At 37.5% G+C, this 18926-nt stretch overlaps 1 pseudogene; it reads right to left on the bottom strand.

Annotated features, from left to right (window-relative positions):
• Nucleotides 1-18926, bottom strand: part of LOC139155649 (interleukin-1 receptor type 2-like) — a 48091-nt pseudogene that overhangs the window by 11125 nt on the left and 18040 nt on the right.

Below are 18926 nucleotides of genomic sequence, written 5' to 3'. Positions count from 1 at the left end.
ACAAAAGATATGCGTGGCATCGTGCAAGAAGCAAATAATTTTGCATTGTTTGCAATTTTATCATGACAATTTGCAATTACGGTATATCATGACACACATGATATAATTGTAGCTTGCCCCAAATGCCTAACCTCAAAATCTATAGTCATCATGGCTTAAGTCTGACAGAGCAGTGGAAATTAAAGTGTAATATATCAAAAAATTGCATTTGAAGGGGAAACTGTGTGAGATTTATAGATTACAAATCACCGAAACATAAGCCAGTTGTAGACTTGTAAATGTTCTATAAAGATATTACCTGGTATAATCTAGCATAATATTTCAACAATACAGTGATCCCTCGATTTTCGCGATCTTGATTATCACGAAACGCTATACCACGGTTTTTCAAAAAATATTAATTAAAAAATACTCCACGGTTTTTTTGCTATACCGCGGTTTTTCCCATCCGATGATGTCACTCTCTTCCTTCCTTTCTCATCTTTCTTTCTCTCTCTCTTTCTCTATCTTGCTTCTTCCTCTCTCACACTCTCTTCCCCCCTCTCTCATCTCTTTCTTTCCTTCTCTCTCTTTCTCTATCTCTCCCCCTCTTGCTCTCGAGCGGCGGGCGAGCGGCGGGCGGGCAGCAGCAAGGAGCCGAAGATCGGGGTTTCCCCTTTGCGTGGGCGGCGGGGAAGACCCAGGGAAGGTTTCTTCGGCCGCCCAGTAGCTGATCTTCTCGGCAGCGCGGCAGCAGCGAGGAGCCGAAGATCGGGGTTTCCCCTTTGCATGGGCGGCGGGGAAGACCCAGGGAAGGTTTCTTCGGCCGCCCAGCAGCTGATCTGCTCGGCAGCGCTGCTGCAGGAGGACCCGTGTCCGAAAGCCGGTGAGAGGGGTGGATCGGACGGGCAGGCGAGCGGTGAGCGGGTGGTAGCAGCGAGGGCGCCGGACGCGCTGGGGGGGTGGGGGCAGCCGACATTCAAAGCAATCTTTGTCGGCTTCCGCACTTTCATCGCTCCCTGGCTTCACCATCTGCGCATGCACGGCCATGGAAAAAGGGCGCGCATGCGCAGATGGTGTTTTTACTTCCGCACCACTATACTGTGGAAAATCGATTATCGCGAGAGGTCTTGGAACGTAACCCTCGCGATAATCGAGGGATCACTGTATTTGAATTAAAAATTTATATATCGTCTAGATAAGGGTAGCAAAGGTATCAATAGACCTTAAACTACAACTCATAGAACTAAAAGTAATATTTATAATTTATTGTATTGCATTACTTTTGAACAGAAAAGGATTATCTAAAATAGCTTTTTTGAGAGATATAATGAGGACGATTCTCCTTAAAAAGATGTGTTTTTGCAGTATCCTAAATATCCTAAATATTGGATTTGTCTTACATTGTGTTGCTATTGCTGTGAGCCACCCCGAGTCTGCGGAGAGGGGCGGCATACAAATCTGATTAAACTTGAAACTTGAAACTTTTGAAGAAAGAAAGAAATATACAGTAATTGTGTGACAAAAACTACAATTTTCAGATGATAATATTCTTGTGCAATATATGCACAAGTCCCAAAGGTGCTTTTTAAAGTTTCTGCAGCTCATAGTTAAAGAAGCTTTTTGGGTGAGAAGTAAAACATCTTCATAAAAAACAAGAAAGAGTCCAGTTGCCTCTTGAAAAAGCACCTTTGGGACAACTGGAAAACTGAGAATCATCCCAACTCATACTTGGAATTTGACAACCAAACAACATTTGATTCTCCATGTCCTCATTATGGATAAAAGACTGATATCACAACATTGGAAAGAAAGAGTGTATGGCTCCATTTATTTAGTGGATTGAAGACCTGATTAAACTTGCCACATATTAACTGATTGCCTATAATTGTAGATTTGGGGTAGATAAGTAAAATGAAAAACTGTGCTCCTTTATACAAGGTGCAAGTAGGTGAAATAAAAGTGTAATATATTTACAAAACAATAAAGAAAACTATAAGGTATTTACAAAATATTGCAAATTACAACAGAAAAAAATATTTATATATATCAATACAACATTTACCCATTGTCTCCTTCTTTCACTCTTCTGTCTGGGTAAATGTGTTTTATATGACTGTTGTTAGACAGCCAAAAGACATCAACATCAGAATGATCATTTGCACCAATAAAAACTCTACATGGGATGATGAGATGAGAACCTGTTTTGAAATGAAATACAGAGTTAAGGAAAATAAACATATATACAGCAGAGAATATATGTCCACAGAAACAAATCATCCCAATTTTGAATTTGTAAGGTATTTTCAGAAGAACACTGTTCTTTTAGCAAACAGGATTAAGTAGCTGTGAGATAACTCAACTTTATTGTTTTATGGACTCACTGGTTTTTGTTTAATTTTGTTTAGTTCTGGTATTAGTTCAAGAATGTACCAGTTTGCAATTCTCACGCAGTTACTCTGAAATATTGTAATCTATTGGATTTCAAATAGTTTTGAGATGCAAGTGTGCAAGAATGGAATTAGACAAGCATGCCAGAAAACAGCTTCATCTAGTCAGGAGGCCAATGTGTTGTGGTTAGCTCTGGTCCAGCTCCTGCCCAAGGACTGTGGATGTGGGGGAGACATCCACATGCCGCAGGCCTGTTTTGCTCCAGGTGGAATCTGCTGATGAAGGCCAAGAAGACATGAGTGACAGGGAGGATGAGAGTGTGGCAGACAGCTCAGAAGGAGATCAATTATCTCTATCCTCCTTGGATTCAGAACAAGAGTTAATGATACAGCCACGCATGTGGAGAGCGATGCATAGGCAGAACAACTGAGAGATTATTATCAAACATTATTATCATACATAAATTTTATAAGCCTAGGGGAAGGCAATATTTCAATTCCCCCATGCCTGACAACAGAGGTGGGTTTTTAAGAGCTTATGAAAGGCAAGGAGGGTGGGGGCAACTCTGATATCTGGGGGGAGTTGGTTCCATAGGGTCGGGGCCGCCACAGAGAAGGCTCTTCCCCTGGGTCTCACATTAGTGCCTAGAGAACTCTTCCACTGATGCAGTAATGAAAAAAAAATGGAAATAGTGGTTAAAACCTTCACCTTTTTTCAATAACTTTACTGCAGGCAAAATTGTTCTCTCCCCCACCACTGGAGTGTGGGAATGTGAGGTTAAAACTGCTTCCCTTTTAGCAATTCTAATCAAGATAACTAATAATATACAGTACAATAATATACAGTATATTTTACATTGGTGGCTTTTTTCTTTTTCCTTTTTGTACACCATTTTTTTTCTTTATTGTTAGTGTGAGATATTGGTTTTTTAATTGATTAACAGAGTTGTCACTTTTTCTGTACTTCTGTTTTGTATTTTATTCTTATTGGTAAAAGATTACTAATATTGACCATACCATAATGCCTGATAATAGTCATAGGAAGAGCACTTATTTGTTCATCTGTAATCTATGACTATTCACAACTCCTTATTATGTATTGTATGCATCATGGAGCATTAGTATTTTTAGCAAACTCATTTTATGCCAATTTAGAGTTTAATTTGCTTTTTTATAACTGGCTTATGTTTCTGTAAGCAAACAATGCTTTATTGTCCCATTACTGCTTGTAAAATATTTACAGAACTTACTAGCTCTCTACAGGTTCTTCAGACCAACACTGAAGTCAAGAGAAGAAAAATATGCTGGTAATATCATTGAGATTTGAACAATTTATTTAGCGTTACAGTGCTTATCCTGTATATGCAGAATTTTTTTAAAAGAAAAACGCAGTTTCTATGTTATTTAATTAATCTCTTAACCACATCCCTTTTGAGTCATGCTTTCATTTCAAGAGTCCAGAGTCCATATTTTGTGCCATTATCTTATTCCTGCCAAGCAATTTGCTAGGACATACACTCAATTCATTCATAAATGAAGTTCTTTATTAGGGTTATTACCTAGCCAGCTTGGTCTGATTCTTGAAAACCAGTTGTTAAATTTCTACTCATCCTTCAGAGTCATAAAAATGCAATCAATTAATCAATCAGTCAATCAATCAATCAATCAATCAATCAATCGACAGAGCTCCATTAGGCCAAATAGAGCAGATATCTCAAGTTTTTCAGCAGAAAGTACAGATTATTTTTGCTTTCATGTACTCATTGTTGAACCTTACGTTAACAACCTTCCATACAAGCATGGCACTTATGCTAGGCTGTGTTGCAATTTTCTATCAGGGTTACTCCAGCTCAGATCCAGGACAAAGATTCAGTGGTCTAACCAACTGGAGGAGGAGGAGGAGAAACCTGACCATGTCGCATGCATCATGTGGCATTTCTACTTTCCTTCCACTCTGTGGTCACAGAATCAGATTCTTTCTTTCCTATCTGGTCATTGCACATAGTCATGATTTCTGGGAGAGCCACGCACAAAATATTGCACTATACAGAACTTCACTGTTTGCTCCTTCAACTGCTGTTTGGTGTATATTTGCCATGTAAGCAGCACAAGGAAAAAGAAGTGTTGGAAACTTTTCTTTCAACTTGACCAAGGTTATAGACTTTGGGCCGTTGCTACAAAGAATCCAGGAAAGAATATGTGGGGAGTGGCATCAAACACCTAACTTGGATGCTTCCAAACATCTGGAAGTGTCCCTGTGTCATCAAGAGTTTATCTCATTTACATTTTAGACATTGATTTAATGTTGCAATGTATACATCCATTCAATATTTTGGATTTTTAAAAAAGAAAATTAATTTATTAATTTATTGATTTATTGATTTATTGATTTATTGATTTATTGATTTATTAATTTATTAATTTATTAATTTATTAATTTATTAATTTATTAATTTATTAATTTATTAATTTATTAATTTATTAATTTATTAATTTATTAATTTATTAATTTATTAATTTATTAATTTATTATTTTATCAATTTATTATTTTATCAATTTATTATTTTATTAATTAATTTATTACTTTATTTATTAATTAATTTATTACTTTATTTATTTATTTATTTAATTTGTATGCCGCCCTTCTCCGGAGACTCGGGGCAGCTAACAGCAACAACAAGACAGCACATAACAATAATCCAATACTAAAAACAATTAAAAACCCATTATAATAAAAACCAAACATGCATACAGACATACCATGCATAAAATTGTAAAGGCCTAGGGGGAAAGGGTATCTCAATTCCCCCATGCCTGGCGGCAGAGGTGAGTTTTAAGTAGCTTACGAAAGGCAAGGAGGGTGGGGGCAATTCTAATCTCTGGGGGGAGTTGGTTCCAGAGGGCCGGGGCTGCCACAGAGAAGGCTCTTCCCCTGGGTCCCGCCAAGCGGCATTGGCCCTGACACCATGCTAACCAGTGAAAAATGTTCTTCAAATCAAGCAAACCCATAGCTCAGCCATTCACTGTTAGTGTCCCATCCAACTTCTAAGAAAACATACGTTTTTCTAACATCCAACCCCAGACAAAGTTGGCTTAGCTGAAACATTTAGCATTAATATTAACATTAGCTAGAATTTCAGCTGGAATGTAGCCTAGAGTTGACAACTATTGTAAGACATTTATAAAGAATGGACAAGCATTATTGAAACTCCAATCTGATTCTGCCAGAATCAGAAAAGCAGTCGGCATTAGGTTAACCATTGCCCTTACTGTGTACAAGTACCTTAATATAAATTATTGGCCTTACCAAGAGTTGCTGAAGTAATCATTTCGTCTGGATTGACAATCACAGGGACATTTATTTTCTTTTGTTCTAGTGAAAAAATCAGGGGAAATTATTAAATGTTTCAAACAATATATTATCATTACAAGATGCCTGCATTGTAATAACTGTTATAAGAGCACGATGATCTTTTTCCAAAAAAACCTCCTGAATATCCATATAAAACATCCAGCTTTATATTCCTGATAAAACTGAAAATCAACTATCTAAAATTTCAGAGTTAATATTTGGCCCAGGTTCTGGTTCACATGTCGAACTATAATCTAGGCTGTGAGTAAGCTATTTATTTATTCATTCAATTTTTATGCCGCCCTTCTCCTTAGACTCAAGGCGGCTTACAACATGTTAGCAATAGCATTTTTTAACAGAGCCAGCATATTGCCCCCACAATCCGGGTCCCATTGTAATATTATCTGCAGGAACTTTCTGTTGGCTGAGAATTGAAGCATAAGCATTATTTTATACCAGTGATGGTGAAACTATGGCATGGGTGTCATAGGTTCGCCATCACTGGAGCCACCAGAAATTGGGAAACAAGCTGTTTCCGGCCTCCAGAGGGCCTCCAGGGGGCAGGGGAAGCTATTTTTGCCTTCCCATGCATTGAATTATGGGTATGGGCACTCGCCCATGCGTAATAGCAGGCACCCATGCTCTTTCGGCACCCAAGGAAAAAAAGGTTCGCCACCACTGTTTTATACTATCCAGAGTCCCTTCCTATCAGATGGATGACTATATAAATTTGATTCATTAATAAAATTAAGATAGCCTATTCAGCTTAGGGTTTCTCCAGAAATATGATCCTTGCTTCCTACAATAGCTGATCCTTTGTGTCCTTTAGACTTGACGGACCTCAAAACCAAAAATCTGGACATTTCACAGTGACTTCCCAGAGGTCAATGGATGATAGGATCTGTGGAGAATAGGGTGACTCTAGACATGTTAGAGTTCACAAAAGTGGTTATTACTTTTGACTTTACCATAGCAACTGGGCAGCATATCTAACACCTATCTTCGTATTATACCCCGTGCTTTAAGAGTTGGGGCTTATCCAACTGAACGTGCTTATTAATATTTCCAAAATATGTACTCTTTTCTACAATTGAAAAGAGATAATTTCCAAGGACATGGGGCTAGCAATAGAATACCCACAGCAGTTCGCTTTATTTCTATAATCATCATGGTCTTACAATTCATGACATTTAAATAGGAAACATCACAAACCCAATTTGTTTTTAAAACCATGGTTAGTAAGTAAAATTATTTGCTTGCTTGCTCTGTTTATCATATTGGGAATGTAGACTAATTCATAAAGCAGCAAATGGTGTGAAGAAGTAAAATACTGAATATGATTGCCTCTTTGTGAGCTGCAGAATAGGATTAACTAATCTGGTCCTCTGGCTGGGGAATTCTGGGAGTTGAAGTCCAAATATCTCCAAGTTGCCAAGGTTGGGAAACACTGCTCTAGAGAGCAGAAGAAATAGGGACTGTAACTCCAGTACCGTGTTTCCCTCAAAATAAGACCCTGTCTTATATTTTGAACCCTGAAATAAGCGCTTGGCCTTATTGCCATGCACCCAAAAGCTTGATTGAGCTTATTATCAGGGGATGTCTTGTTTTGGGGAAAACAGGGTAGGCCGGTAGTTTGTATCAGCTGTAGCAGCAGAAAAAGACATATCTTATACTGTACTTTGCAAGAAAATGCAAAACACCAAAATAATTCTTGTTCTCTTCAAGTTACAATTTTTTTAAGAAAGAGCAAAGATTTTCACCACCAGACTGGGCAGTTGAAAGGAAATAATTGCCACAGAAATTAGCATTGATGCATGATGGGCTATAGTACATATCGTAAAGTCCTTTCCAGTGCTACCTTTTTCCTCACCTTAGGCTTTTTAAGTGGCATGGTAGATTTTTTTGTCTTCACTACAAAACATAGACACAAAACACAAAATTCTGCTAGTTTTTCTGAATTTTATAGAAGATCCCTGCTAGTTGGAAACATTTTAAGGTTGGCAAAGAGGAAAAATGTACTGTTTATTAGTAATGTTTTTAGACATTACTGCCATCTTTTGGTTACTTATAGGCAACACATTCCCATATTGTTTATGGTTCAATCCATCAGAAGAAAGCTACCGTATATACTCGAGTATAAGCCGAGTTTTTCAGCCCAAAAAATGGGCTGAAAAACACAACCTCGGCTTATACTCGGGTCATTGACAAAGTCACCACACGAGGGCGCCATTGCTTGAGCCAGAGCGAGGAGGCACCAGCTTTTGTCTCCTCTCGCACGCCGTAGTTCCTCTCCCTGCCTGAAGCAAAAGAGGCAGCCATTTGCTCCAACCGAGAGGGGGGAAAAGCAATGGTGAGTTCCTTGCTCTCCCTGCATTGCCCTTAGTCGGATTAAAAAGGGCCCCTGCTGTCAGATTCTCCTCCCCCTCCTTTGAAAGGATTTAAACTGTTTAAAAAATGGTATTTTGTGGTAGTTGCTGTCCTTGCTTGGATAGGATCTAATAATGTGTTATGAGGCAGAGCTAGACAGGAATTCTTTTTCTATCTGTCTATCTTTCTATCTATCTATTTTTCTATCTATCTATTTTTCTATCTATCTATCTATCTATATATTTCTATCTATCTATCTATCTATTTTTCTATCTGTCTGTCTGTCTATCTATCTTTCTATCTATATCTGTCTGTCTGTCTATCTATCTATCTATCATCTATCTATCTATCTGTATCTATTTCTATCTATCTATTTTTCTATCTTTCTATCTATCTATTTTTCTATCTATCTATTTTTCTATCTATCTATCTATCTATCTGTATCTATTTCTATCTATCTATCTATCTATCTATTTTTCTATCTGTCTGTCCGTCTATCTATCTATCTATATCTATCTGTCTATCTATCTATCTATCTATCATCTATCTATCTATCTGTATCTATTTCTATCTATCTATTTTTCTATCTTTCTATCTATCTATTTTTCTATCTATCTATCTATCTATCTATCTGTATCTATTTCTATCTATCTATCTATCTATCTATCTATTTTTCTATCTGTCTCTGTCTGTCTGTCTATCTATCTTTCTTTCTATCTATATCTATCTATCTATCTATCTAATGCTGAAGCTCTTCTTTGGATACACTTATTTATTTGTTTGTTTGTTTGTTTGTTTATTTATTTAATTGGATTTGTATGCAATCCCTCTCCAAGGACTCAGGGTGGCTCACAGCATATATAAAAACAGAACAATAATGTAAATCCAATTAATGATGAGAAGGAGTCCAGTTTTGAAGGATTTTAACTCTTAGGTTTTAGCTTTGTTCCTGATCAAGCTACTTTTTTTACTTTTTAATTTATTGTTAATATTGTTAATTTGTTTACCCTCTTTTAAATTTACAGAGCTAGTTTAATGGTTTTCTTTAAAATAAATATTCTAAAACATGTCTCAATTAATGTAATTTTATTGTTTTCCATTTTTATAAGTTACCAGTAGCCACTGCATTTTCTAACCTCGGCTTATACTCGGGTCAATACGTTTTCCCAGTTTTTGTGGCAAAAATTGGTGCCTCGGCTTATACTCGGGGCGGCTTATACTCGAGTATATACGGTAGTTTAAAAACCTTTTAAAAAGAAAATAGGACTGAAGCAATATTTTCTTCTGAATAAAATCTCATGCCTTCGTTTATTTTTTGCATCATTAAGTATATCTATTTGCTGAAATTATTTCAAACATCTATCTGTTATAATTGATATAATTTTTGCGTTTCCTTGTTCAAGACACCAGTTTTAGCTTCCATTGACAGTTAAGGATTTATATTGTCACTCCATGAAGTTATTTCAGAAAGTTATCTGAAGCAAGTAGCTGAAATGTTGAACTGGATAATCTCACAACTTTGGCATTTGACAGTTCTAATGCTGAGAAACTTGAAGATAAAGAAGTTTATGTTTACATTTCTTTTATTTTTTCAGACTTCTCTGCCAGTTCACTTTTGAGCAAACTATTTATACTTAGAGATAAGCAAATTTTGTGCATCGGCAATTACATAGAAAAAAAGTTGGATGAATCAACTGTTATATGATTATAGTAGTAGTAGTAGTGGTGGTGGTAGTGGTAGTGGTACTAGTAGTATTAGTAGAATACATACTACACATCTCTATTTCTTTTACTGTATCATACTTCTAGTCTTACATCAAGAAACAAATCCAAAAAGGGAGAATGGCAGGTTGATGGGGGTTTGCAGGGGTTCAGGAGCTAAGATTCTGTGCAGTTCAGAGAATCCCCAAATCCTACTCCTGGGTGGCCCTGCCTACCCCACAACTCTCACACACCACATTTTGGATACAGGTAAGTGCAGGGAACATGCAGAGGGCAAAAAACGGGTCTACTGGAAGTCCAAGAAAGTAGGAAATGGGCCTGTTTCCAGCCTCCTGAGGGCCTCCAGAGCCTGGGGGCTGTTTTCACCCTCCCAGAGGCTTGAGAAAAGCCTCTGGAGCCCAGGGAGGGCAAAAAGCCTCCCCAATGGTGCATGTAGCCGTCTAGGCCAGTGATGGCAAACCTTTTTTTCCTCAGGTGCCAAAGGAGCATAGGTGTGTGCTATCGTGCTCACACCCATAATTCAATGCCTGGGGAGGGCAAAAGCCGCTTCCCCCAACCCCTGGAGGCCACTGGAGGCCGGAAACGGCCTGTTTCCCAACTTCTGATGGGCCCAGAAAACTCTTGTTTTGCCCTTCCCAGGCCTCAAAGGCTTCCCTGGATTCTGGGGAGGGTAAAAATGCTCTCTTTCCCACATCCATGGAGGTTCTCTGGTAGCCAAAACCCCCCCGCCCCCGGAACTTCTGTTCAAGCCAAAACTCATGCATGTTGGAGCTGAGCTAGGACAATGGCTCATGTGCCAGCAGATATGGCTTCGCGTACCACCTGTGGCACCCATGCCATAGGTTCGCCATCACTGGTCTAGGCCCTGGCCACACCCACTAAGAAACTGGGCAGAGAACCCCTTGCTAAAATTTTTGAAGCCCACCCCTGCTGGTTGGAAAACTTTTACATATTGTGACCTAGCCATCCATTGGAATTAATATAAATAAAAACCACATGTATATGTAAGCCAAAATAGTATTGCCTCATTTTGAAACTGACCATTGTGCCATCTAGATCATTGTTGTCTACCCTGGCCACAGCTTTTAAAAGTTACAGGAAGGAATTTTTTACCATCTTACATGAAACTAACAATTATCTCTGTAAACTTTTTTCTTGCAAAATTGGTCCTCATAATAAGTTACAGCACTATCTTCTATATTTTGAAACCCTGCCCCAAGTTATAAAATTTATCCTCATGGAAATTCATTATATAAAAAATCAAGTTAACATTAAAAAACAACTGTTAGTATCCCATTTAATAGTTATAACTATTCCGTTACTCAAAACATTTTGGTTGTTTTTGTGTTTCTTTTACCAAATATTTGTAGCTGAATAGTTCTGGTAATATTATATTGTTCCTTGTCAAACTCAAAGGTCATTTCACAAGTATAATAGCCTGAATCATTCATCAAAATAGGATTGACCAAGAGATAATTAGTGCCATTCAGAGCTGCAAACTTCTTATTATCCATGTTCAGAGGTATAGAATCCTAGAGATGAAAAGAAAAGAAAGGAGCTATTTAACATTTAATTGTAGCATTAGATTTGCTTCAATGCAAAGGTAATGCCAATTTTCCTCTTGCATATATCTTTCCATTGATTTTGGACTATTTAAAATGTTCAGATTGGTTTAAAAATCATATCGTTGACATGGTGACATCAATCTTTGGAGAGCTCCTGCATTTTTTTTCTAGAATGCCTGATGATCTATTCAAAATAATCAAATAAGTTTTTACAAACTAGAATTATGCAACCTAAATCTATATGGTTTGATTGGTTGATATTTATTTCTTAAACTATAAAGTAATTTTTGTCAAAAAATTATGAAAGTAGCTAAGATTAATCATCCAAACAAAAAAGTACAAAAAACAATACAATGAAAAAAAAAAACCCATCTGAAATCAACACGATGTGACAATAGAAAACACGACAACTAAAAAAAATGGGCAAAGAGCAAAGATTTGAATTGGCTCAAAAATAATATCAAGATCAGGGCCATTTCTATTTTCAGTGGAGAATGGCCTACTTTTTACCAATAATGGGAACCTTGGTGGTTTTGAGAGCATGTGATGGATGTCAGGAGATGTTTTCTCTCTTTGCTTTGTAACATGCCAATAACTTTTTAAAAGGTCAAATTAGGGCAGGAAGCCTAGAAGAAAATATTATGAAATATAGGTCACCAAGACATATTTTCTTGCCAGCAGTTTAGACATTAATGGCTGTGTGCTGTGTTATTTTGAGGAGACAGCACATTTACACTGTTGTACAAAATGTATACTCACTACTTTACATTGTAGCCAAGTGTCATTTCTTCAGTGTTGTCACATGAAAATATATACTTAAATATTTACGAAGTGTGAGGGGGGTGTACTCATTTCTATGACATACTGTAGGTATACATAAGTTTTAGCATATCCAACTCATCTGAGTTACAGAATAGAATAGAATTCTTTATTGGCGAAGTGTGATTGGACACACAAGGAATTTGTCTTGGTGCAAATGCTCTCAGTGTACATGAAAGAAAATAAAGATTTGTCAAGAATCATGTGGTCCAACACTTAATGATTGTCATAGGGGTCAAATAAGCAACGAAGAAACAATATTAATAAAAATCTTAGGATACAAGCAACAAGTTCCTCCTAAGTGGGAGGAAAAGGGTGATAGGAATGATGAGAAAAAACCAGTAGAAATAGAAGTGCAGACTTAGTAAAAAGTTTGACTGTGTTGAGGGAATTATTTGTTTAGTAGAGTAATAGCGTTCAGGAAAAAACTGTTCTTGTGTCTAGTTGTCTTGGCGTGCAGTGCTCTGTAGCGACATTTTGGGGGTAGGAGTTGAAACAATTTGTGTCCAGGATATGAGGGGTCAGTAAATATTTTCATATTTAGCACCTCTAATTATCTATTACAGGTTCAAAGAAGGGGGGTGTCATTTCTCAAATAGTGATTTATAGCATCTTCTACAATCGCCCAAATATCATTGATTTAAAGTAACAGTGATGTGAACAGATTTGATATCACTGCCACAATAGCTAGATGATGGTATGAAGATGCTCAAAAGACTCTAGTGGAGAAAAGTCAACACTTTGGGGTGGGCGAGGAGATGGGACAATAACTTCTTAAAATGAAAGAGGAAAAATTTCTACCATGTAGTGTGATCATTGCAGGTTTTGAAAACAATATTTCTGATATTACAATGATACGGCGAGTGTTCCAGAAGTCAAACGGTGCTATATCACAGGCCTCATTTAGACTATAACTCAGAACTGATGACAATTAATCAGTACTGAATGTTTCATCCTATTACGTTTGTAATGTTATTAAGCTCTGGAGGACCATAGATTCTTCATCTTATTTAGTGAATTTTGAATATTGGAAACTGAAGTTCAAATCCCCATATAGAAATTTGATTTGAAAATAATACCTTGTACTACCTGAGTTCATAATTGGTATTGTTTTGTATAAAATTTTCTAGATCAGGACAAACTACTCTTCCGGAACTAAGCTGGAATGCCTTTTGAGGATAGGAAATATTATTGGTTTGATTTATCTTGACAACTTCTAAATTCATTGACACTTTAGCGCAGTAGGAGGAATTCCTGCAGGGAAAAGATAAAGTCACAATGAGGAATTGCAGCTTTACAAAAATAAAGATGAATCTTTTAATTCTTTATTACTCATATTTAATCGTTTTAGACAACACGTAATAGGAATACCAGAAACTGGACAGTACTGACATACTGAATTGTGTAAACTGATTTTGTTGAAAACATTCCTGCTCATATACATTCTGGTGCTCTTCTTTCACCCCCAATTCCTTAGAGTTGGGGATTTTCTGGAACAGAATGAGAAATCCCAGACTAATTTTTTTATGACTGATTGCCCAGCTCGTAAGTAAGCATTCTCCTTACCATTTTCTCCAAAATAAAACAATAGTAAAGTGCTAATCTTAGTAAAGCTAAGTGTAACTATAGTAAAGTGCTCATCTTAATGGTGCATAAATACACCCATGTGCAACTTCGTAGAATCAAGAGCTGCACTTGCATTTGCATCCATATTAAGGGATAAGACTAGAGACAGATCTCAAATAGGTGCTTGTTTTTTTTAATGATTTTACCTCTCATAAAAATACAAAAAGTAACTTCCCAAATCTCTCCAATGCAAAAAGAAACCTTCTCAAATCCTCCATTCTATTTTTTTATTTTAATAATAAAGAAACAAAACAAAACAAAACATACAGACACACACATATATAAACATACAACCTCTCCCTGGTACAGAGCTGAAGGGATCAAGTCTGGTGGCTCAGCTGTTAGCTGCCAGATCAAATCCCAGTAAGGGTGTGGCTAGCTGATAAGGCCAGAACAAGGCCGAAATGGTGCCATCCTAGTCTCCCTATATAACACAAAATGAATTTGCTTAATACTTTACAATTCTGTTTCCATTGATTCCTTCTGTTTCTTAAACGTTAGTTCAATTCTTTTTTCTTTTCTATCCAGCTATATAATTTTCCCCAAACTGTATAGTAGTCTTTATTTTGTTTATTCTGTAATTCATATGTTAATTTGCTTAATTTAGCACAATCTAGCATTTTCCTAATCACCATTCTCCATTCTAGGTGTAGTGATGGGCCATTATTGTTTATTTTTGTTTGTTTAAATTCCACATCTATTATTTTTACTAATAACTCAAGACAGTTAACATATCCTATTTTTCCACAACAACAACTCTGTGAGGTGAATTGGACTGAGGGAATGAATGACTGAAAGTCACCTAGTTACCCACAAATCACATTTTTGAGCTCTTAGAGTAAATCCATGGCCAGTGAAAACTTTTTGTTTTTCTAGTTGCAATGGGAGGAAACTGACTGCACTATAGGAAAATATGAAAGTACTAGAGGTGTGTGTGTGTGTGTGTGTGTATAATTTATCACTCTTCAATGTCATACATACATTAATCAATAATTATATGAAGTAGTAGTCAGCACTGACTGAATTATTGAAATAATACTTTATTTAGAGCTCACTGAACCATGCTTTGGAAATTCTAAACTCTCAAACTCTTCACTTGTAGATATTACAACAATGGTAAAAATTATATCTAATCTTGATTTTTTTTGTCCATCCTCAACACACAGTACTTTCCTAACTCATACATCATTTCGTTATCATGGATACATTTTAAGGTGGACACCGTTAATCCCTGAATTGGCAATCACTAAATATATCACAAAATTCAGGAAAGCTGAACAGTCTGAGGAGAACCATGTTCACATTAGTCCAGGAATTAGTCTAGGGAGACTAATTAAGGCAAATTAAATATATATTGTCCTATTGGCGGGTCCCAGGGGAAGAGCCTTCTCTGTGGTGGCCCCGACCCTCTGGAACCAGCTCCCCCCTGAGATTAAAACTGCCCCCACCCTCCTTGCCTTTCGAAAACTCCTTAAGACCCACCTCTGTTGTCAGGCATGGGGAAACTGATATAACTTCCCCAGGCCTATATTGTTTATGTTTGGTATGTTGTGTGCATGTTTTTTTAAATTATGGGTTTTTAGTTTTAATTATTAGATTTGTATTCTACATTGTTTTTTCTATTACTGTTGTGAGCCGCCCCGAGTCTAAGGAGAGGGGTGGCATACAAATTAAATCAATCAATCAATCAATCAATCAATCAATCAATCAATAAACAAACAAACAAACATTCCTTGATCCTAAATTGAATAGTAAGCTTTGTGTTAGTAAAAGTGGACTAATGAATTTTCCAACAATGTATCCAGCATACATAAATTGTACAGAAAACAACTTTCCTCCCAACAGTATATTGTGAGTGCTGTGTTAGTACTCTAGTGCCTTTTCTACTAACCTTTTACCTATTCCTGGCTAAGTGCGTTCTGTTTCCAAAGTTAAGCTATGTAAAACTGAATGACCCCCTGAGTTGCATGCTTACCTTTGAGTGCAGATGTATTCTCCACTGTCCTGAAGGGTGGTTGGTAAAAGCCAGAAAGAATCATCTTGTGACATTATTCTTGGTCCTTTGAATCCTACAGGGATAATAGTTGATGAACCTTTTTTCTCCCAGGTCAGGTTAAGGGACAGATCGAAAGGCTTTATATTTTTGTATTGTAGACATTTTAGGACTGTGGGTTCTCCTTCCAGGACAAAAGTAGGCCAGGGGTTTATGGTGTGATCTTGGCAGTTATCTGCATAAACACAGAATTACTTTGTATTAAAAAAGAGAAAGAAGAACCAGAAGAACCAACAACAGGAGACTCTTCTTTCCATGGATTGTCTATCACGATGAGAACTTTCACCTGCATTTTCCACGCGATGGATTCGGAAGGCAGAAATGTTGAGCATATTAGCACTGAAAATGCAAAGGAGTCTGGGCACCATTTTCCATAAGAAACAGGAAAGCGAAAAATCAGGGATGACATATGGAGACCTGCAAATGAAAAAAAAATGTTAGTAAACCCTCCATATTATTAGCAACAGGCTTTTCTGACAAATACAGTGTTCCCTCAATTTTCGCGGGTTTGAACTTCGCGAAACGTCTATACCACGGTTTTTCAAAAATATTAATTAAAAAATACTTTGCAGTTTTTTCCTCTATACCATGGTTTTTCCCACCCGATGACGTCATATGTCATTGCCAAACTTTCATCTGCCTTTAAAAAACATTTTTTAAAATAAACTTTAATAAATAAACATGGGGAGTAATAATCTAAATGGTTGCTAAGGGAATGGGAAATTGTAATTTAGGGGTTTAAAGTGTTAAGGGAAGGCTTGTGACACTGCTCATAGCCAAAAATAGTGTATTTACTTCTGCATCTCTACTTCGCGGAAATTCGACTTTCGCGGGCGGTCTCGGAACACATCCCTGCGAAAATTGAGGGAACACTGTATGTCCAAGTCAAGTCCAAATTATAAACTCGGAAACACTTGCACAACATGTACTAGTGCTGGTTGTCTTAAGGGTGAGATAAATAACTTTAGAATGACACAGGTAGCATGTGAATGCTAGGCTCAGGAAGCTCTTAGATTCTGCCATAGAAAGCCATTCTGGTGTAATAGTTAAAGGCATCAAACTAGAAAAGGGGGGATTGTGAAGCTCTGTGGTGGATGCATACAAGAATGCTCAGTATAACAATCATTACTGAAAGTCTACAGGGCTGTGGCTGTCCCTTCTCTCCTAATATGAATGTGAGTCCTGAACTCTGGTACTGATGGTACATCAAATAACTGGAGAAATTTCACATGTTGCTTGCTTAGTGATCATTAGAAATGATCATTACATCATTGGTTAGACCTCCCAGCATGGCAAAGGAGGCCAAAAAGCTGCTGACCTACCTGATTCCTACTATTTTTTTCCATGGAAACAAAAAAGACGGTGTTGCAAGGATCTTGGCCATCTCAAACAGGTTGGAGGTCTTGCATTCTCTGCTACTTTCTTTTGAATATATAGTGGGAAGGGCAAAAATGAATACTAAAATGACCATAGGATGTTTAGAAGGACTCCAAACTTTGGCCAGCAAAGGTCTAGTGGAACTAGTTTATATCCCTGCCCCAACAGAACAAATTAATGAACTGTTTAGGTCTCTTGCTCAAGAATAAAGTGCATTTTTGGAGTACAAGAAACATCTAAAAGAAGGTGAAATGTCAGTGCGTCTTATACACTGAATACAGATATTTTGCGCCTGTCAAAGCCCTTCTCTGCATCCCATTTTTTCAAAAAATAGGCCCATTTTTGGGGGAAATTGGGTGTACAGAAGGTCTGGAAAGCCTGCAGAGAGCTCCTGACTGCCGGGGGGTGGTGAAAATGCCCCTATTTTTGTGAAAAAACACTTATTTTTTTCCATTTTGTCACAAAAACAGGGGAAATTTTGCCTTCCCCCAATTCCCAGGAGCTCTTTGCAGGCCTCCGAGACCCTTTGTCCATTCAATTTTTGCAAAAAAAATAAATAAATGCCCCCAAACCGGCCTGCTTTTTGCAAAAATGGGGGCATTTTTGCCATCCCCCAGCACCCAGGACATCTCTGCAGGCTTCCCAGCCCCTTTGCCCACCCAATTTTTGCAGAAAAAAATGGCATGTTTTTCACAAAAAAACAGAAGCAGTTTTGCCTTCTAATTACCCCATTTAGCATGACTGGAAGAGAAATTCTGGGAGTTAAAGTTCACTAGTCTTAAAGCTGTCACGTTTGAAGACCCCTGGGTTAGAGGGTCTTCAAACTTGGCAAGTTTAGGACTTGTGGACTTCAATTGCCATTCCTGAGCTAGCATGACTGGAGGAGGAATTCTGGGAGTTGAAGTCCACAAGTCTTAAAGCTGTCAAGTTTGAAGTTTGTAAAAAGTGTACATGGTTATAAAAAGTATTTTGCTACACTGGTATTTTATTAAATAATATATTACTACACCATTTGGTTCAGAATACTTTTTTCCTTGTTTCCCTCTTCTAAAATCTAGGTGCATCTTATACTCCAAAAAAAATATGATATTTCTTATTGCTCAAGACTATTGTTTATGAATGACACAGGAAAAATCCAGTTAAAAGTGCTTGAACTATATTCATGGTGGCTTAACTTTGAGGCATCGGAATACAGTGTACTTTACTCATTACTCAACTATTTGTTTCCTGCCCGTTCAAATTTGAAATTGTGATGTGAAACTTGAGCCTTGCCTGACGCATGCTAAAATTGGATATAATTAAGAACTGGTGGAAAAACATGAAAATGCATACGTGGTCCCTCCTCTGAAGTGCAGATCTCTGAATAAAATTGACAGGTTTTACTTATATGCCTATTTGAAATCCCACATACTGTTGTGAGTGCTCCTTGTCCACCTCAGGTCATGTCAGATTCTGAGGAGGATGAACCAGGCCCCTCTGGGTATCCTGGGCCAGGGGGATTGCCAGAGGAAGCAGAGAGCAACAGTGAGGCGGAAAGTGACTTGAGTGAGCCTGAGGAACCACTAGAGGGAGTTGAGGTGACATTGGGAAAGTGGTCCCAGTCAGACAGTGAAGGAGACATGAGAGTGGAAAGCCATTGAATTAACCCTGGCTATGGAAGAATGCTCAGAAGGCA

This window comes from Erythrolamprus reginae, unplaced genomic scaffold (assembly GCF_031021105.1).
Source record: "Erythrolamprus reginae isolate rEryReg1 unplaced genomic scaffold, rEryReg1.hap1 H_38, whole genome shotgun sequence".
In the NCBI taxonomy this organism is placed as follows: Eukaryota; Metazoa; Chordata; class Lepidosauria; order Squamata; family Dipsadidae; genus Erythrolamprus; species Erythrolamprus reginae.
This window is presented reverse-complemented; position numbering and strand designations above follow the sequence as displayed.